Genomic DNA, 21,467 nt, shown 5'->3' on the forward strand with positions numbered 1-21,467 from the left:
TCCCTGCAATTCCCTGTCCTGCATCAGCCACTGCCTCACTGCAGGCTGCAGACAGGGCATGGAGGAGTCTGGAGCAAGAAGGACTCCAAGAGAGCCCCTGCAGATGATTTATGAGCTCTGAAATGGTTCTTATTTCCATCCTAGCAGGAAGATGTAAAATCTGCTACGTGCCAGCTCTGTGAAGTGAGCGGGGTGTGTGGATGTGCAATATAACAGAGGAGGTGCCAGTAGATGGCTCTCAAGATATGAGGCCTATGGCTTTCACAGGGCTGAGCCACCTTCCTGCCTAGGGAGCAATGCTGCTGCTGCATGCCACTCAAACTGCACCTTGGGACAGGACAGGGATGGCAGGGAACTCTGGCACCTTCTCCCCACACGTGCCTAAAAATAGCAAGGTTCTTAGCTTTGTTATTTTCGATAATTCAGGGCAAAAATGCACTCCTCGCTAAAGCACGTTTGAAATCTCCCTTTAATTCTTTATAAGGGCTGTTTAAGTAGGCTGGGAAAAGCTGAGATAATGTTTCTGCAGTACCCATGTTAGTGTGCAAGAGGAGGTACTGCCAGTCCCAGCAGGGTTATGTAGTTAATAAGTCAGATTTTCTTAACTAAACAGTTGAGCTATGTCTATTTGGAGTTGATTTTCTCAAGCATACATGAACTAACACCCCTAAGGGGAGGGGGTCCAGGAGGGATGCTCACAGTTAGAAATTCTACAGAGAATTGCAATGAATTTTTAGTACTGTGTAACTCCAGTAGATAGCATTTAATGGGGAGAGGAGAGGAGAGGAGAGGAGAGGAGAGGAGAGGAGAGGAGAGGAGAGGAGAGGAGAGGAGAGGAGAGGAGAGGAGAGGAGAGGAGAGGAGAGGAGAAGGAGAAGGAGAAGGAGAAGAGAAGAGAAGAGAAGAGAAGAGAAGAGAAGAGAAGAGAAGAGAAGAGAAGAGAAGAGAAGAGAAGAGAAGAGAAGAAGAGAAGAGAATTCTCAGTTTTGGCAGTGATTTATATCCCAAGTCTAAATTTTGTGAAATTGAGTAAATATAGAGGTAACAAAAGCAACCAAATTCATATAGCTATTTTAGTCACTCTTAAAACAAGGAAGACAGTTTGTACACCACAACTTTATTCAGGCAAGTAGCCATTTAGTGTATACACTAAAAATTCTGCTGGAAATGTTATTAAATTTTTAATTAATTTTTGTTTTATTGTTACTTTTAATGCAGTTTTCCACAAAGCATGTACTGAGACCTTTGCCACTCAACTGTGATATATTTTCCTGGTCAGCAACCCTAGTCTATATATATTGTACTCCTTCTGTTTCTTGGTTTCATATCAGGGACAGCCAGAGTGATAGCTGACTAAATAATTAGTGAAAGAAACACCATCTCTGTATGCTTCTGTAGTCATTAAGTTAGCAAGAAAATAAAACTAACTTTCATAATCTCTTTCTCTATAGGTACCTGGCACTTTCCAGGAGCAAAGTAGGGAGAAAATGTAATTGCTAAAATCTCACACACTCATTATTAGACTAATGATACCTTTTTCTCTCAATCTTGCCCCATAAAGGCATTTATAAAAGTGAAGGTGTAGAGCTGCTGCCTTCCCATTAAAATAGGAAGGAGAAATGCAGGCTTGTAGTATATTTCAACCCCATCAAGCACTAGTGTGAGTATGTAGAATATTAGAGTATTATGTAGCAAGGTAGAATAAGATAGTAACATAATACAGCATTATTAGACACAGTGTGCCCAAACAATTTCCAGCCACAAGAAAAATAAGGGTGAGGGGCAGGGGGCTTGGACTGGCACCAGCAAAGGTGGGGAGTCCTGAGTGATCTGCCATCCTTCTGTGCCCTCCAGAGGAATGGCACTTTCTAATCTCCAGCTCTGCTCCCAAGTTTGTGTGTGTTCATGTCTTTCCTCTTGCTTCTTCCTACTCCAATCCAACCACAGGCTACAGAGGGAATTTAAGGAAGGTATCTGGGTAAGTTTTGCCAGCTAAGTTAGGTTTGCCACCTGTTTTGCATTAAGAGTATCTAGTATTTCAGACTATTAAAAAAAAAATTTAAAAATGAACTTTCACTGAGAAGCTGGGCTAGGAACAAACTGCTTTACTCTGGTTTTCTGAACCCAAACTTTTTACAGAAGATGAGTGTCAGTCAATCCATGATAACTCTCCAAAGCCTTGCATGGAACCCTGCTCTCAGGTTTGAGAAGGAACTGTTGAACTCAAACTATGTTAATGTAAATTACATCACTGAACTGTAGCCTTTCTGGTATTAATAGGGGTACCAAAAGCTGTGTGAGTCATGTAAGAAAAGCTTCCATTCTTATACAAGGTCATAATTTCTCTTTTTTCCCCCCTAGATTTCTCCCATATGAGGAAGTAGAGGCTGGTATTAGCATTGGAAGGAAGTTGGCTGACATTCTGATCCCACGGAAATAAATGTGAGTTAGTTATTTTAGTTAGCCGGGATTTTTTCCCATCAGCTTTCATGACTAATATAGTTAGTCCTTGATTTACATGCTATTATCTCCCTATGAACTTTAGAGAATCTTGTGCTCATTTCTTTTTATTACAGCACTAGAAACTATTAAAGAAAAGCTCACCTTGAAGTGTAGAAGACAAGGTGGTGGTTCTGCAAATGCAGGCTATCTAATGAATTCATGGCTTCCCCTACAGAACTGTTCTGGTAGTGGTGATGGGAATTTTTCAAGATAAATTTGATAGAATGAATTCACTTATTATGCTTCTCCTTTTATGGACCTGTGCCCTGATTCAATCTCCCAGTCTGAACATCTGGTGTGCCTTAAAAAGATTCTTCCACGTGGAGCCTGGTTCCCAATTTCCTCAGCTATTATTTATTACATCGTTTGGGCTTTAGAAGGGATTGCTGAACCAGTGTGGATAATCTAAAAAATAAACTTAATCTAAAACTAATGCAAACTGTACAGCATAGGAGATTTAGAAAAGCTTACTTAGCAGTCAAGTAAAACCCTTTTATTTATCTTGGTACTTCCTGAATCCACCTCTGAACAGATATGGGATCATAAGGGAAAAAAACCCCAAGTACTTTCTGAGTGACCAGGAGGCAGAAATTCCTCACACGCTTAAAAACAACTGTCTGAGCAATGTTTAGGGATCAGAGAGGTTTGAGCTCCTCACATTGCCCCCATCTCAGTTGCCAGGTGGCATCAGGAAGTTTCACCTCTTGTTTTGGGAACGGTGTCTATTACCCATGCTTAAACCAAAGCATCTTTTTCAATTTAAATTATGGCTGCCTTAATAGCCTGCTGCCTGAAATGTTCTTTGATACTGAGGCAGAACGCTTTCCAACAGTGCACAATCAAATCTGTGGGGCCTGTTAATGCTGCGTGCTGACAAAACCCCTTTTTGGGACATGAAAAGGTGATTATCACCTTCTAAGCTTTGTCTAAATAGAAAGCTAAAACAATCTGGATTGGATGTGAGCACTGTGTACAGAATTCTTTAACATCACATGTCTCCAGAGTCGAGGTTAGTGCCAATGGCTTCAGCAAATGAAGCAAAATAATCCCAGATCCAAGGCTTTCAGGAGTGAGAAAGGCAGAGCTGTTGGTAGCAGCAGTGCTGCTCTCACACTGTTTATTAAATATGGTGTGGAAACGTGAATGCTCAGGAGCTCATGAACCCAGCTGGAGGATTTTTAACGTGTTCTTGCAGTAACAGAGACTAACTCTGCTCAGGGCCAGGTGACATACTAGGTGTCCTACAAGAGACCTTCTGGCACTCTTGGGGATTTTCCTCACCTCAAGCAGCAAGTTTTAGTTACAACTTTTAACTTTTTTTTTTTCCAGAGAAGAAGGCTTCTCTTTTCTTGTGTCAATAATACTTATTTCAAGCACAGATTATTTGTATATAATTCTTGTTTCCTTTCTCTCAGGCTTAACCATTGTTAAGGGTTTGTGTTGCCATAACAGCACATTTTTCTGTAATACTGATGGGGCAGATCCAGTCCAAACCCTCCCCCAGTCATATTCATCTGTTCTAATACACATAGGACATACCAATCATTCAGAGAATGTCAAATGGCCCAGAAGATGTGGGCAGTGAGCTCTGGACTGCCTGCTCAGATCCTCTTTAGTATTGTTATAAACACATCTGTGTCATTTTGCTGAATCCAAATTAACTGTTTCCTTGTTTGACTTCAAGAGCACTTCTAACCAACTTGGCACCTTGAAAAACAGTTTCTTAGAAGCACCAGTATGTCTGCACTACTCCCTTTCTCTACAGCACCTAAAAACAGCATGCCATCGCTTCATTGCAGAATTTTGTTCCGTGCTGGAGAGCAGCCCCGGCACAGACTTAAAGACAATGTCTCCCTGCCTCATTAGCAAATCTGCCCAGGGCAGACCCAAATAATGGTCTGGCAGAGCCAGAGCTTCCCACCATGGCTCCCTCGAGGCACGTTTGCTGCTTACAGCTGACCCAAAGAGGTGGGGAAGCCGTGGCTGGATCTCAGCTCGGGAGCGCTGCCCAAATCCCAGTTCAATTTTTTGTGACTTCCCGCCGGGGCAGGGATTGAGCATGTGGCCTGTCCCTCCCCTGTGCCAGCAGCAAGCACGGCATGAAGGCCACCAGGGCTAGTGCTGGGGTCTGGCTGGGTGCCCAGCCCTGCAGTGACCAAGGGAAAGTGTGAGCCTGAGGAGGAGCGACAGAGCCAAGACTGCTCATCCAGAGACCCCCTACCTGCGAGAGATGGTGCTCCAGAGGCAAATGCTCAACTGCACTCTGCAAATGATACGTTTGTTAAAGACTGTCAAATGGCTCAGAAGTAAGATTTCTGGAAAATGTACAAATGTAGATAGTGACGAAGCATGAAGATACATCAGCATTAAATAAATAGCCAGCTTGGGGTTCTCAACTGCAATTACCATATACTCTCTGTGTTTGTAATGCCTAGGAGACCCATAGCACATTACAGAATTTTGTTAATTACTAAATGAAGAAGGAGAGGAAAAAACACTGTGACCAAAGTGTATATTGTGTATTGATTTAGAGAACTGTAATTTAAAATTAATAATTTATCATTCCTCTTAACGGGCTACACTGTATTTTATAAAAAGTAATGAAACCTTTGGAATACAGAGGAAATCGCTTCCAATCCAGTCATTTGATCTATGCTGAAAAACGGGAAGGAGTGGTTTGTCTTCCTCTTGCCACATTTATAAAATGTGCAGTTTGGCAAAAAGTAGATTAGCAAGATTACAGCAAGATTATCTTTGCTGTTACTTATCATGCAACAGGGGACAAAATAGGAACTGGTGCTTGATGTTAAGAGAGTCTTCCCAGGTAACACCCTCAGGAGCACTCAAAACAGTGGCAGTCATTGTCCCACCAATTTCAGCAGTTCTAACCAGCCAAAGTTGCTTGGCTTATTGAATGATAATGAGATTGGCTCTCTATTGTTCAAAAAGCTAAGTCACTCAGATCAGAACTTCTACAGGAAATAGAACACTGCAAGCTATTAGTGAAATCACAGTTGGTTCACATCTAACTAGAGGAACAACCACAACAAAACTAACTTGTCTTGAGAAATTCTTTAATCTTGCTGCAGCTGCAACCTTTGTTTTGAGTGCATGTGTCCATTTGGGCTAAATAATTTCCTACAACCGCACTGTGAAAATTTCAGGGGGAAAGAAAGCTTCATAGAGAGCTTCAAACAAACCCAAGTATTAAGTTCTTATGTGTGCTTTCATTACAGAGGCATTAATCATTTTCAGTTATTGCTCATTTTTAGTGCAGACAGCTCCTGCTACATCCTAGCTGTTAGAGACTGAAAAGCTTCACAGCACGGTGAGGAGGTCAGGTGCCAGCCTCCTTTCCAGTGGAAACAGGGCTTATGGGATTACACTGATTATGAGCATGCAACTCTTTTCTCCCTCATACATTATTTATTTAATTGGCTGCTTTCAACCAAACTAGAGAATCACAGATTTCTCCAAAGTAATTAAATTCCTACAAGTTTCATTGAAGCAGACAAATAGGAAAAGGACAGAGACCCTAGACATGCTCTGAACTGAGCTCCTTTTTAATAGACACCAAAGGACTTCAAGAGGAGATTCAACTAATGATACCAACTACAAGTAAAATCCACGTGAAACTTTGACCCTTGGCAATGGTCTTTAGAGACAAATTAGACACTATTAGACAGAAATTTGGTGCTGATGAATCTGTGCCAGCTGCCATCAGCTGCTGCATGCACTTTGCATTTGGTATGGATGCTTGATGTGTTGAAGGTGTAGTCCAAAGTTAGGACACTGTCCTAAAATCTGGACAGACATTGCTGCTCTGCCACACACTTCTGTATGATTATGGATTAGGATTTGTATGATGGTGCTAAAATGAGGATGATGCCTTTGGTGTCTGTAAAGAAAGATGCAACAGATAGTAAGGCACTCACACAATGTGGGACACAAAGAAAGAACCTCAAAGACAAAACCAAGATGCCTAACTCTGAATAAAATTAGGAAATTACCATACAGGCCTCGCTTTCTCCCACTTAATTCATAACTTGTCCTCTAGAATTTATTTTTATATATCTTGTTTCTTGTATCTTTTTTTTTTCTGACCACTACCCTCTGACACCAGTTGGTTCCTTCCAGGTGATTCAAGATAAGCAATCAGCCTGGGAAGCACTAGAGGAACAGCTCATAGCTTCAGAATGAGGCTTCAGGAAGAGAGTCCAAAGCAGCTGAAGAGGCAGCATCCCAGGGTAGCTGGGATTTTCAGAGGATTGCTACTCTGCCTGCAGTTTGATTTATAGACCCTGTTGATTGCGATGATATACCCTCAGTAACTTTTCTCTTGAGGCTTGATTATAAAATTAGCATCACAAATTTTAAAAATTTGATCACGTCTCCAAACAAAACCATTGGAAGTAGGAAAAATGTATGTATGTGGCAATCAGCTATTAAGAGCCACAGACATAGGAAATGGCATCTAATCCACTAATACTCAACAGCTGGAGAAAAGTCATTACTTGTAGACAAGCTTAGCCCCTGTCCTTTCAGAGCCACACTCACTTTTCATACACTCTTTTTGCAGGGATGGGATACAGTAGCAGAACAGAGGTAGCTGTTCTGATGGGGCACATGCATTACAAACATGTCTTCATAAGTATAGTGTACAGAGTTTGTTTTTTTTCCCTCCCAATTAATTAATTTTTCTTTAAAGCTCAAATTTCTTTAATTGGTGTAAATTATGTTCTACTTAGGATCATTTCACTTTCTCTTCTTTTTTTTTTGCGATTCTCAAAGCATCTCCCTTTCTGGGGAAAAAAAAACCACCAAAAGCAACAACCATAAAACCAAAACTCCCAAATCTGACCTGTCAAATGCTAAAGTAAGGTTACTTCTACTTATCTAGATGAAAAGAGAATCACCCAATTCATATACAGCAGACACTCCAGGACAAAAACAGAAATGAAGTGGCTTATCTTTAAGTCTAGTCATGGATCATCCTACTGTTGTGCAGAGAATAATGAAAGATAAAGGCACTCCCGTACTTCCAGATCACTTGTCTTCTGTTTAAATGCATCCTTAATGACATAACTACCCCAAATCTCATCCCTGAGCTGGCCAACAGAATACAGAGATGGCAAATATCTAAGTGGCTCTTAGAAGAGCATCCCTGGTGTTCCCTGGGCAACATTGTCCAGTACACTGCCAAATTAATGAAGACCAAACCAACAAAAAATTCTGGGTAACAAAATAAAGTGTATCTCCTAGCTCTAGATGGGCCACTGAATGATCATTCCTCTGCTCACAAAGTTTGGTTCCAATTACACCTCTGAATTGCTCATTCCTTGAAGACATCTGGTGTAAATTGCTTTCTGAAAAGTAGCCACATCTTTCACAGAGTTATGCAGATACAACAGCTGTTGTATATATGCTCACCCAAAAGCGAGAAGTGGCATTCTGTTTCTTCCCCATCTTGGAACATAAACTCACTTCTTTGCATCTACTGTGCAAGCAGAATTTGATTTTTTGTGTTGTTGTTGGATTTGGGGTTTTTTTGCTTTGTTTTGTTCTATTTTGTTGGTTTTGTTATTTTTTTTCCTTTCCTACTGGCCCCATTCCTTCCACATAAACCTGTGCCTGCAAATTACAAACGCTGTGTTGCTAAGTTCTGGCTTTATACCTAGAAAGTGCTTCAGAATGCTGGCTGAGGCTGTGCTGAGTGCTCGATGGCTCTTTTGGTGGCAGCTGTTTTCTCTGAGTCAGCTGGAAAACAGCTGTTCTTTAGCTACCTTCTCCTTGCTTAAAGGATGCTCACTGCAGGCAATTTCTGGGATTTGTGATTCTTTTGCAGGAGATTGGTGGACAGATGCTGGAAGGCCACCTCTGCCAACAGCTGTGCCACTTGGAAAGGTGTGACAACGCTCTTGCTTTTGGGAGTTTGATTAATCAATATAATGTGAATTTTGTTCAAAACTGTATGGGTCTAACCTAAATTTCAGTTATCAACAGGAATGTCTCTGCACACTTCACTGAGCTTTGAGTTAGATTGTGCTAAATACAGCATCTCTATTTTCCCAGCAGATGATGGTTGGAAACAAAATTCATCTGTGTGCAGAGAGATCAGAAAAACAAAATCTATACCAAACTTAAGCAATGAATCAACTATGTCTGAGTTAGGTATTTGGCTTGATTCATCTGTCATTTAGGCTGGCTTGGTGTCAGTATCTCCTGACCTCAGCCAAATGATTCTGGCAGTCCCCTGAAGAACAGGGACAAAACAAAGCTCCTTTGTCTTGAAATAGCATAACATGAGTTATTGTGATGGAGCTTTTAATAATATACAAGACACATACAGTATCCATGTTTGGAGTAAAATAAGGATGACATTTACTCTGAAATGAAGGGCTGATTTGGATCTTGGCCCTAGTGAATAGTAAATGCAAAAAAATTCCCAACAAAACAGCTCCACTCGTATTTTTTAAACTAGAATTTTAACAAGATTCTTTTTCCTATGAGAGATATGAAGAGGTATCTTTGCTCACATTATTTTAAGGTCTGTTTAATAAATCTACATGAATTGTCAGTATACTTATCTGATTTGATTTTGTATGATGGGAAAAGGGGAAATAAATGTGTTTAACAGAGAAAACCAAGCATACATCTAAAATGATGAGATTTGTCCCAGCATTTGCTGTGATCATTTGATTCTGCATCCCCCCTGCCTCCACTCTTGTGTTTCTATGTCTCTGCTCTTTCTAGATTTTATCTGACTCTGAGACTCAGCTCCTGTCTCTGGAGCAGAGATAGCACACCTTGGCTACTGCAGTCTAAGTAATGAAAAATGGCTATTAGTAGGATATTTGTTGCAGAAAGAGAAAATTTTGAAATGTTCTAGTTGTATAGTAACTGCCACAGAGTGTTACACACAACACAAACGTGTGGCTAGAAATGGACAAACCCCCATGGATCTTTTCAATTTTCCCCACTTTCTTGGGGTTTTTTCTCCTGTTTTTTCTTTAAAACTTCATCAGGAGGCATGAACAAATACAATAATAAAATAAGCTATCTAGATTTTTATAGTACAGGAGATAAGGAGACATTTTAAACACTTAATTGCAGTAAGAAGCTGAATACAGGAGCCAACACAGGTACCATTCCTCAATCCCCCCTGGTTAAGGAAAGGGACAAATATTAATATAACATAAGGACAACACCTGAAAAAGCTGGATCAATCCTTCTCCCAGGGTGCTGCCAATCAGCAATTCCTCATGAAAGATGCAAAACAGGAAAATATTTTGAAGAAGTTTTGCATGGCCTTGTGGACAGGTCTGCCCCTTCCCTGGGCTCAGCCTCTGCAGCAGAGAAATGGGCTGGGGACCTGCCCATCTGCCCTCCCTGGAGTGGCACTTCAAAGCACTGCTCCTGCTAAGGAGATGAGGCAGAGGAGGTGGGATTGGAAGGGAGAGTTTGCTCTTAAGGGAGAAAGATTCTTGCAGTGATAAAACCCCAGATGTTAGAGATGGGTACATGCTCAGCTCTGCCGGCTTCCAGAATGGTTTCTGCTCTCTGACACCTACTGTTGCTTTTTTTCTCTACATCATCAGCAAGGATTGACTCTCTGTAACAGGGATTTATTTTGGAGAAAAAGCAGAAGTTGCAAAGAGCTCCAAAACTACTTCTGAATAAATTGCCACTGTGACCACAACCTGGTACCACACAAACACAGAACTAACGCTGCTCCTGTAAAGGTTACAGGATTTGTGTTTGTTGAACCTTAGGCTGCTGTTTCATATTCTAATAGAAATTAAAGAGCTAATTACATACAATTTAGACTGCACATGAGGGACACAGACTCAGCTTCTAGCTGAGCTGGGAAAATTTTAATTGTTTTGTTAGAAAAGCAATCTATTTGGAGATGTGCAAAAGCAACTTCTGATTCTAGGTTAAAAGTCATCAGAGCAATTTATGATCTTACAACTATTAATTTCCTAATTTAGATCAAGGAATAGCAACTGTAAGGAAAAGGCAGTGACTGTACAGATTAGATCATTAGACCCACAGTCAGCAGAACTAATGTCCATTAACCTAAGTGGCAGCATTAACACCCTTCTTCCTGGCACGGACCCACTGCCTCCCCCTAATCTGCTTTTCTGGAACAACACCTGGCTACAACAGAGTGAGGCAATTCCAGGAAAAAAGCCCAAACAGACTAAGGAGAAAGGCAGCATCCATGCTTATTTGGTTATAGTATTTTCCACTGTGATATGGAGCCCACCAGTGATTGGTGCAAGGAGAGTGTATTCACTCCTTCCCACCAGACTGCTCAGGACACTAAGGGTCCCAAAACTAATTTATTGGGAAATGACTGTGGGAAACTGCAGGGCAGAAGGAAGGAAAAGCACTAGTTTTCTGGCCAGCATCAATGTCACCTGCCTCTTCTCTCTTGTCTGGTCAAGTCACCCAAAAAACTGACAGACAGCTTCCAGCAGAGACTGGCTGTGGTGCCACTGGCAACCACAGGACATCAATACACTGAAGAAAAAAAAGAAAAAGGAGAGAAAATTCAAAGGCATATTATTTTTATCAAGATGAAAAGCTGTCTTCATGTTCCAGTACTGAATGTGAACATACACATTTTAAGGAACGTTTAATAATATTTGCTCCTTAGCTATTCTCATTCCCCAAAAGCTCCCCTCTCTGGGTCTTCCACCATCATTTCTGTACAGTGCACAGTCAGCAAGGAATGTCATTTAAAAACTGCTAATGTGTAGGATTTAAACAGCATTTATGTGGCTGACAGGTTCTCTCTTACTGTGCAGAAGGGATAAGTAACAAAAACCAACAATAAATTAGAAACTTGCTACAACAGTGAGATTTAACGAGAGCGCATTCACAGAGAGCTGCCGAGGGCAAATGAAACGAAGCAGGATGGATTGCCATCTGTTTTGGGCAGTGTCACTTGGCAAGGGCCTAAGGCCAGAAGGGACTGGTGTTATCTTTGCTGTCTAGGTCACTACACCATGCTGCCTAGGATAGGCTCAAGCCATGGATTGAAACAAAATAGTCTCCTTCAACTTCCCCTCATGCCAAAGCACCACAAAGCAAATACATTTTGCATAACCCTTGACAAGTTATCTGCCATATTAATCTGGTGATTTGCTCAGTTGAGTCTCCAGATTTATCTGTTCTCTTTTAATTGTGGCCATGATTCAGTCATCACATCCATTTTTGCTGATATCAGGGAAAGTGTACCTCATTTGTTCAGTAATATGCTCATTTTATTAAAAAGATAAGGAAGCAAATATAAAATGAAAGATATTAATAAACATTGGACTGACTTAGTACATCAAACCACCACAAGAGTACTCATAATTTAAAAAAAATAATCATGTCAGTCACTGAATTTATGCAACTAAAGATCTGGGCTCTATTTTCTAGGGTCTACACAAATCTGTAATAAAAAAGAAATACACAGACTCTGTTCTGAGGCAAAAATATTGGGTGACTGTTTCAACACCAATCACTAAATAGATTGCCTGTTGTATTGGTGGAAAACTCAAAATTTCAGATCCAAGAACATCATCAACCCTCAGTACAGAATAAGACACGCTGCCCCCCTTCAACCCTTCCATAATACTGAACTGCCACTCACTGCTAGGGTGAAGACCTGGGTGGTGAGGAGGGGCTTGGGCAGGTCTAGAGCAATGTGCTTTTATCATTCTGCAGAAAACTGCTGGAGCACATGAAGGTAAAGCACTCTGTGTGCCCTCTCCATGGGATCATGCTGCATTTTAGCTCAAGTGGACTGAGTCTATGGATTAGTGGTTCTGCTCAGACTGAGCAGTGGTGACTCTGGTCCCCCTGTTCTCTGGTGGGATAATAAAGCTGGATCTTTCTGTTTTTTTTGTTTTTTTTTCCTGAGTTCAGGTGCACAGAATACACTTTGCCTAGAGATTGCCATTTCCTACCCATCACAAAGAGGGCAGAGACATGGAAATTTGTAGGGTGATGTTCTGTGACCTCTGAGGCCGTGTGAGAATCTATCAACAGCACTAGCAGTGAGTTCTCTTTGGAGAGAAATTGCTGGAGTTCTTGACAACAGTGCTTAATATGTACTCATATAGTCCACTGACGTAGATCTGTCAGGACAATAAAAATAAGAATACTGTCTTCAATCTTTTCAGTTTTCCCAGCACCAGTGTCATAACACCATATTCCTTCTTCTCTCTTAAATAGCAGCAAAGCTGTTCTATGTGTCAGAGCTTTTGTTTCTTACCAGAGAAAGAAAATTATTGTATTGGGGTGGTTCCTTACAGTCCCCGTTACTGCAGAGTTAATGCACTGCCATGGGAAGGGAATATTGCTACTGGGAATATTGTTTTTTTGGCCTCTTCTGGGCTTTGACTGCAAAGGCCTTTACTAGATGCCTGTTTTCAAGGCATGCCTATGAGGTACTTTAGATCACATAGATACTGAAGTGAGAAGTGACTCTGCACAGGAAAGTGAATCCACATCCAACTCCAGCGTGTTTGGAAGTGAGATCTTGATTTTGCTCTTTGTAGATGCAGAAACCAGCCCCTTCACCCAGCTTTACTGACCTCCAGCTCCAAACCAGCACGTGTCACATTGCCTAAAACCACAAGGCTGATCAAACCCCAAGATAGCAATAAGCAGAGAATTGCACCCTTGCTGCCCTTTGAGCCTCTAGAGAACATTTAAGTTACTTGGCAAACTTTTCTTTATATTCAAACAAAAGTCCAGAGAAATACTTCCTTTAAACAAAAACAGCTTTTCACATAACCCTTAGATTCTTGAGCTCTGTCTAGAAAAACACATCCAAGTATCACAGGAGTCTGAAGAAAAGAAAATATGAGAAGTCAGCGCCAGCAACACTAGCATTTTAAATGAGAATATGAATTTTTCCAACATGTGGGGATAGTCAAAGGAAAGAGAAGGTGAGGACTGTGCTCAGGGCAGACAAGGGCATTGCTGGAAAGGGAGATGGACAAAGAATTAGGCAGAATTCAACTCACAGGCTGCCTCAGCTGAAGCAGATAAAACTTGCCTTTTTCTTAGAGACCTGTTGTTATGGTTTTAAAACTTTTTTTTTTCCCCTCCAGCCTCCTGCCTATCTTTCTTCCGCAGATTTAAAGAAATAGGAGGCAGGTGCATTGAGAGATGAAGGACTGAAAAAAAAATTGAAGAAAGCAGCAGCCCTTATCATCCTCTGCTCCTTTTCCCAAATCTCTGAAGCAGGCTGTGAAGGAGCTGCTCTTTAGCCATCCGAAAAGAAGGCTCCTGATGCAGCCTGTGCTGAGTCTGGTGCCTCACAGGGAGAAGGGTCCTGCTGTCCCATCTCACAGAGTCACAGTGGGGAGCAAGCTCCTTCTCAGGCTCCCTGGCAGGGTGGGATGGGGGTTAAGGCTGGCAAGGGAAGCAGGGAACAGAGAGCCAAGAGCAGGGAAAAGGAAGCAGGAAAACTACCAAGACAGACAGAGTGGAGGAGGCTGGATGAGAATTCAAACAGTCACAGCCAAGCTGAAGCAGAACACTATATTTAACAGAGCTGCTCAGTTGAATGCTGCTGGAGAGCTCAAGTTTTGAAGAATCATAGAATTAAGGAGTAACTTTAGGTTTAGTGCTTCTTCCCCCCCTCTGTTGTGACCTTCACTGCTCACATCCCATTCAAACGTAGGCAGGAACTTCCCCAGACAGCCTCTTTGCACCTGTCATTCCCTGGAGCAGTTGCACATACCTAATAAACCTTTTCAAATATTATGCCTTGCTTAATTTAACACCATTGTCCTGATGTAAGTGCACACTATGGAACACATTTTGAAAACTATGTTAAATTTGGCTTCAATAAGCTTGGGGAGCACTGAGGGCTTAGTAGCAACCTAAGCTCACTTTAAGGCACTGCTTGCAGAACCAAGGAGGATGGAGAAAGATCTTGAAGAAAAGTTAGGAAAGGGGAGTTATGTGAAATTCCACTACTTTTCCTCACAGTTTTCTGAATTATGATCCTTTCCCTCAATTGTAAAATAAGACAAATAATTAATATTACAACACAGACTGTTACAACAATGAATATATTCTGGCGGAGTTGCATGTTAACTTCAGAAAACTATTCTGTGTTACCAGCTTCATCTTTAGATGTGATAGCAAAACAATGATCAAACCTTATTTGATGCCAGTATACTGATTGTCCTGGTGGAATTTATATTGTTGAATATGCATCTGCTTGGTCAAGTTAGATCACAAATCACACAACACTAAAAATTTCTGGCAGAGTTCAACAAGATTGCAGCAAAAGCCATCAAAATAAAGCAGCATGATAGCAAATACAGCAGTTTAAACAAGGGTTCAATATTTAATACTGTATTCAATTTTGTATTTTGAGAGGCTGGGAAGGATTAAGCTTGAAGAATTGAAATTATTTTTTTATAGGTCTTTATTCAATCCACACAGTAAAAAAACACTGTCCATCGTGGCCTCAAAACCATGACACAGATGAATTGCTTCATTCTGTTTCCACACAAGGAATTGGTTATTGTTTAATTAGGGAGAGATATTGTAAGATGCCATGAGATTGAGTGGAATATTTCTGAGACCTTTCTACTTTGCTGTTAGGACTGAAACACAACTGAGAACACCAGAACCTGTTTCTTCCCCAAGGATTTGCCATGCTGGAAATCACTCTGTGATACAGAAGAATGTTCTTGTAGGTATCTGGCCTAAGCCAGAGTCCACTGAAGCTGGCATGTTTGGGAGCAGACTCTGGGCTGGGTAAACATCAGAACACTGGAGCATGTGCCTCACCTTGTCCTGCTTGCTCCGGTGGAGCTGAGCCAGCCACAGCAGCTGGGAACAGCTTTATCCATCCCAGGAACAGGGCTGAGTGCTCGAGCACAGAGCAGCTCCGTGTCACCAGCGCTGTCTGAGACATGGTGCAACTGTAATTAATGATTATCTTCAAGACTTAATTACACTTAATGCTCTCCTGTGGGAGAGTGAGTGGCAAGAGTGGAGTGAGGTGGCAAGAGAGACTCCACTACTTGTTTGGCAACAGAAACACCAGAGCTAATAACAGTAGTCTCTAATAAATTCCATCTTGAACTTCAGAATATGACCAGCTGTCATCTCCTGTCCCTGCCAGGAGACAGGGACAAGATGAGGAGCCTAAACTCCCACTATTAATTATTGGACAAGGAAGTTGCCATGACACAATTGTTTTTCCCCTTATGTCAGTTTTTACCAAGGTTTCCAGAATACCAGGTCTGCTTTTCCACACAGTGACAAAGGTCCAGACCCTGCAGTAACCACAACCCTACTGCTGAGCTGCAGGAGACCACACTGGCACCACACACATTTCAGCATGTGTGCACAAGAGAGAGAGGATGTGCACACAGTTTAATTCCTGCTGCTTGGTTTCCATCCTGAAACACAAGGAAACGTGTTTGGGATGAATTCCTCTGTCATTTAATGGAATGCCAGACCTCATTTCTTCTTTAAACAGCAAAATGAAACAAAGCCCTCCACTTAATATTGGAAAATACAAAAGGTTTAGATTTTAAAGCTGGGTAAGGCTCCTTTATTTGCAAATTCCACTGGATAATCAAAAATAAAGCTATTCTGAAATATACTGAAAACAAGAGCTCAAGATCTGCTTTATGTCTGCTCTATGAATGAAGGAAGAAGGCCAGGCACAGATCTGTGATAATCACCAAACCCCTCAGACCCACCCAGAACAGTGTCAGCAACATCCTAAAGACTATTGGGGTGCCAAAAGATGAGTGCTCTAGAAATAGCAGGAACACATTCTTCAAGCAAATATTTCAGCTGTGAAACAGTATGCATTTTTTGGAGTGAAAAAGCATTCATTTAAAGGAAGGATGCAGTTACTTGAGAGTTTGTGATCTGAATATAAACATGGGCAAAAATTAATAGAGGGAGACAATGTCTGTGAACTTGTCTGACCTTCTCCCCTCCAAACAGTACCTTCAGCTCTCACCTGAACCTTGTCTTGAACTGTTACCTGTTCCCAGAATTGAAGGGACTGTAGCACTTCACCAAATATTCCTCTTAATTTACCAAACTTTACCAAGTGAACCCTAACCCAATGCTAACCTTACACGTCCTTAGCCTGTTTCTCCCTGACATGGGGAAGAGAGTTACCTCTGGCCCTCATGCTAAAAGGATAAAAGGAAGGAGAGCACTGCAGAGCTGTCACCACAGCTCAGTCGAGCTCAGCTAAGCCTAACATGGAGCACAGCCAAAACGGTGTCTGAGGAGAAAGCTCAGATTAGCACATCCCTAATATTCCTCTTCAGTGGAGGTGTCCAGCAGATCCCTCCCCTTGTTCCCACACTTGGATTGCACAGCCTTAAGGAACACTGTCTGAAGGTGGAAGTGTTTATGGACACACAGGGAAAAGTCCTCCCAGAGGAGGCAGCAGCCTCCAGCCACTGTGATTTTGGCCAAGTGGCTCAAAGAAGTGACAGGAGCACCCACAGGTGTGGGATTTCCTGGCAGTTCCCACCACTGGACAGTACCTGAATTCTCCAGCGTAGAAGACTGGAGCCCCTAAAATGAAAACCCACAGAAAGATACTCAAGCTAGAGGTGAAATCACAGATTTCCAGAGGCTGCAGGCTGTGTACTCCACATGCAGAGGGAGGAAGAGAGAAATGCAGCACCAATAATTTTCCTACTGCTTTTTTAGGAGTATCTGCACAAGTGCTAGAAAAACTGACTTCTCCATTCCAGTTAAATAAGACTAGCATTTTCTTCCAGTAATTCCTAGTAGGATGCACATTTGGTTTCCTGTAAACTATAAATTCATGAAGACAAGCTCCACAAACCAGCACGAGTAGGAATCATCCCAAGATTTATGTGTGTGTGACATTTTCAAAAAAAATCCTGCAAATCATTTATACGGCAGGACTGCACATGCTGGCTGTGAGCAAGTAATCAGGAAACAACATTTCACATCCCTGGGCTGGCACTTGAGGTGGAGCCTGGAATACAGTTGGGTGGAGAAAAGGGAATTTATACATCTTGTAAATGTAGCAGAACTCTCCAAGTTAGACTAGACAGCAGAGTTATGGGGGAAACAATCCTTGCCCATGGATTTGTTGGGGTGTGAGCAAGAGCTGCTGCATCTGCTGAGGTTTCTCTGCAGGAAGCTGCCTGGGTCTGTTCAATTATGAGCTGTGCCAGCGAGGAAGGAGCCTGCTGAACCTACAGCATATCCTCACTGTCTCCTGCTGACTTTTCTGGGCTCTATTTCTGAATCCCCTTACTCACAGATTCTCCAGTTAATTCTCATTGCTCCCTCACAGTAACTTTTTACACACCCTTGCAGTGTGTAAGAAAAGAGCTGGAAGTCACAAATAGCTAAGTGCTTCAGGATGCTCAAGTACCACCAGGAGAAGTGAGATTTGGAGGGAATCCTCGTAGTGCTGTCACCTATGCTTCACGAGAGCAAGCACAGCTCGTGGCTGCTCCTCTGAATAGCAATTTGATTGTGAATTCATGATCCTTGTCGTTTCAGGAAATTGTCATCACCTACTCAAAATCTGCAAAACTTCCAATGCATTTTTAGTGGGCTTGGAGAGAATTAAACATAATTTTGTGTCAAGAGTAACTAAAAGCTCACTATGAACCCTGTTTTAGTGTTTTAGTGGAAGGAGTCAGAAGCATAAAACCAACCATCAGCCTGCAGTGAGTCTGCTGAGAAAGGAGGAGAAAATATCCCTCCTTCTGCCAGAGTAAACCAGATTTCAAAATCAACCCGAGTAAAGAAAATCTCCAGCCACTGTGGAAAAACATAACTGAAAGCAAACAATTAGCCCAGAGTGCAAAGGCTGCTCGTGTTTTCTTTACCTAGGGTTGCAAATTCACATTTTTAAACTCAAGGGGTTCACCTCACAACAGCCTAACCAGTGGTGTCAAAATGGCCACAGTGGCCATGACTTAAACAGGATTTAAAAAAACAACAATCATCTTCTCCAAGCACAGGGACTGCCTGATCTCTTTCAAGCTAGGATGAATAATATAGATATGTTTAAATTTGAAATACTCTTCTTGTGAGCTTTATCTTCCAGCAGCAAATTCCTATCCTCTTTCCCCAGCTGAGCCAAGATATTCCTGAATATTTTATAACTAAAAATCTTTTTCTCTTTGCCCTCCTATGTAGATTCTCATACCCTGCAGCCCAGCATGACAAGCTCTTCTCTTTGAAATATTGAGCCACTTTCAGTGGGTCTTGTCAATCCTTTACACCTATTTTAATTGAATATTTCAAAGTGGAGAGAGATCAGAGCACTCTGCCTGGGTGGGCACTGGCTGATGGTGTCAGGCTCTCTCTGCTCACCTCCAGCTGAAGTGAACAGATCCCTCACCTCTTTGGGCTGAGGGGATGATGGATGTCACAGCCTAATGGGTGAAAAGTGGCAATGAGGGAGCTTGGAAAAGAGTAGATGAAGCATGCTAAATTTAGAAGCTGTTTGTTTTCAAGGATGGGTTTGAACTTTAACTCACACAAAAATTATGCCTCACAATTCCACTCTTCCGTGACATCTTTGTTCCTCGGCTGGGGCCACGAAATTATTATTATTGTATTATTAATAGCAAGGCTCATTGTTTCTTTTCTTCCACCTCTCCAAGTGTGGATGCCTGGATCATATAGGCAGATGTAGCACCCAGGTCTGCTCTGGATGCAGTGTAGTAGCTGCATCTAGTCCAAGTCCTTTCCAAAGAAAATTAATGGGAAACACTGCAGGCTTGGTGTTATTCAAATCAGAGCCAAACCAAAGGATATGTAAGCTTCCATTCTGGTATAATACTTAAATCTTAAATAGAATCTGAACAACTACTAAATGACTATTAAATTTCTCATGCAGCTTATTCTTCTGGATAAATTAGAAGGCAGCATAAAATGGGATCTCCTGTACTTCAATTGCATTTCTTTGCTTACATGAAAAGCAGCCTTTTCAGAGGGAAGGACTGCAGAAGAAATGGCTGCCTGTACTCAAAAACTTCTGCCAGGACATTCTGAATATTGGAGACCACCAGCTCCATCAGCATCAGGACACAGGTAGAGAATGAAGAGAGGCTGCCATGACAAAAAGTCCTGAAACTGAGGGGGAAAGTATTTTCTTAAAAGCAAGACAGTTAAGGAAATACTGGTAAGACATTTTGATGTGAGAATTATTTTGGCTTACTTTTATTTTCTCCTTTAAACCATCAGTTTGTTTTAGCTGGCAATAATACTGCTAAATTAATTATTTTTCTTTGTAGTCCCAGGCAGAATCCCCTGCAATTCCTTGATAAACTCCTATCTCATGCTCATGTCTTCATCAATTTAGAGTCTTTACTTCCCATTAGAATTAGTTGTTTATGGTTGACAAATATTATCTGTATTTTCCTTGCTAAAATGATCATGGGGATAAAACTTCCATTTTTATACTCACAAATAAAGCTGAACAATTATATGGCTTTTGGCATAAACAGGAACATAATGAGATTTCTTTTCAAATATTTTTCCTCCCTTAAATTCTCTATTGTGGTATTTTGGATCCAATGGCCGAACATTCAAGCATAATTAATTAAGCTTTTTATTCTCAAGAGTATTTTAGTGGGATTTGCCAGAAAATGTTTGGAAAATGGCTATGCACTTAATAATACATGCATTGACTACTGTTCCAGTGCTCTGTAGGAGTGGATAGCCACAATGAGCATAAAAACTTAGTTACGACTGGGAACCGTGTCCCTGCTACGTAAATACAGCTTAATCCAAGAGAGGAATTTTGCATTATTCCAAATGATTAATATCATATCAGAATGAGAACCCAGTTACAGGTGAAATTTGCCCAGATAGTGAAGGGTAGAGTGAGCCATTTTGGTCATCAAAAGGCTGGGGCAAGGAATGGAAAAGCAAAGAGTAAACGCGTGGTGGAGCCAACTGAGAAAGCCAGAGCACTGAAAGAACAGGCTACCGAGACCAGAAGTGCACTCCAGAAAACGTCCTGTGCTGAAATAGCCTCCAGCAGGTCCCCACTGTTCACAATTATCTGGGTGCAACCTCTGTCTTGTAAACTCTTGCATTCACTTTTACATTTGCTTTCTTCCTTACGTGTTGGTTCCACTGCCAGAGTCACTGGAAATTAGGCTCCAAACCCAGAAAAAATGTGAGGTGGCTTCACACTGTGGCCACTAAGTCATTTCTTTTGGTACTCAGGGTACCTAGGTTAGAGATAACTCAGGAGTCTGAGTCCTACACTGTGCCCTGCAACTCAAAAAGGTTTTACTCATTGTCACTATGAGCTGGGTCTGCATCCAAAAATCTGTTTGCATTGGATCTGTTGTGTTGTAGCCTTACTACATTACTGCCATGTCAATAGCAATGGAAAAATAATAAATCTGGTCATTCTGCTTACAGAGGTTTCCAATCAATGAAGACATTTGGGTTACTGGTTTAGCAGCCCTTGAGCCCATTTAGGGTTTCATTTCCTGGGCCCTAGCAGAGAAGAAATCAGCATTGCTAATGCAGTACAAGAGCATTGTCTGAAGTTGCTTTGAAAGGAAAGCCAAGAGGCACACAGCCCTGACCACAACTTTGCCCTCTGTTACTTCTAAGGCATGATAAACTAATAAAGAAAAATCTGAAATCCTTCAAGTACCATATGTGCATTTTCAAACAGCTTCACTTGATATAATTCTTTAATCAAATGTGCAGGAAAGCAGGACAATGAAGGCTGACACGTATTTCAGCAGTAGTAAAGGGGGGATCATGTGGAGTTTTGATGCAAGCATTCTGCAGCCCTTGTAGACTGCAGCCTGATACTGATAATTGTTTTGCCCCTTGAGTTTGGAACTGTTGGGATGGACTCTACTAGCAAGATACCCTACAAAATATGGGCCTGACCCAGTGCTTGCTGGAGTTAATTGGATTTTTTTTCTATGACACTG

General features: G+C 41.5%; 1 long non-coding RNA gene across 1 annotated transcript in view; it reads left to right on the top strand.

Moving 5' to 3' along the window:
- The first annotated feature begins 963 nt into the window (after positions 1 to 963).
- Positions 964 to 21,467, top strand: part of LOC148223155 (uncharacterized) — a 35,513-nt gene continuing 15,009 nt past the window's right edge. Inside the window, exon 1 of the long non-coding RNA XR_015804784.1 lies at positions 964 to 2,442. This is a non-coding gene — a long non-coding RNA (uncharacterized LOC148223155). The remainder of the gene's footprint in view (positions 2,443 to 21,467) is intronic.

Source organism: Sturnus vulgaris, chromosome 7, assembly GCF_052056855.1.
Source record: "Sturnus vulgaris isolate bStuVul1 chromosome 7, bStuVul1.hap1, whole genome shotgun sequence".
NCBI classification, from domain to species: Eukaryota; Metazoa; Chordata; class Aves; order Passeriformes; family Sturnidae; genus Sturnus; species Sturnus vulgaris.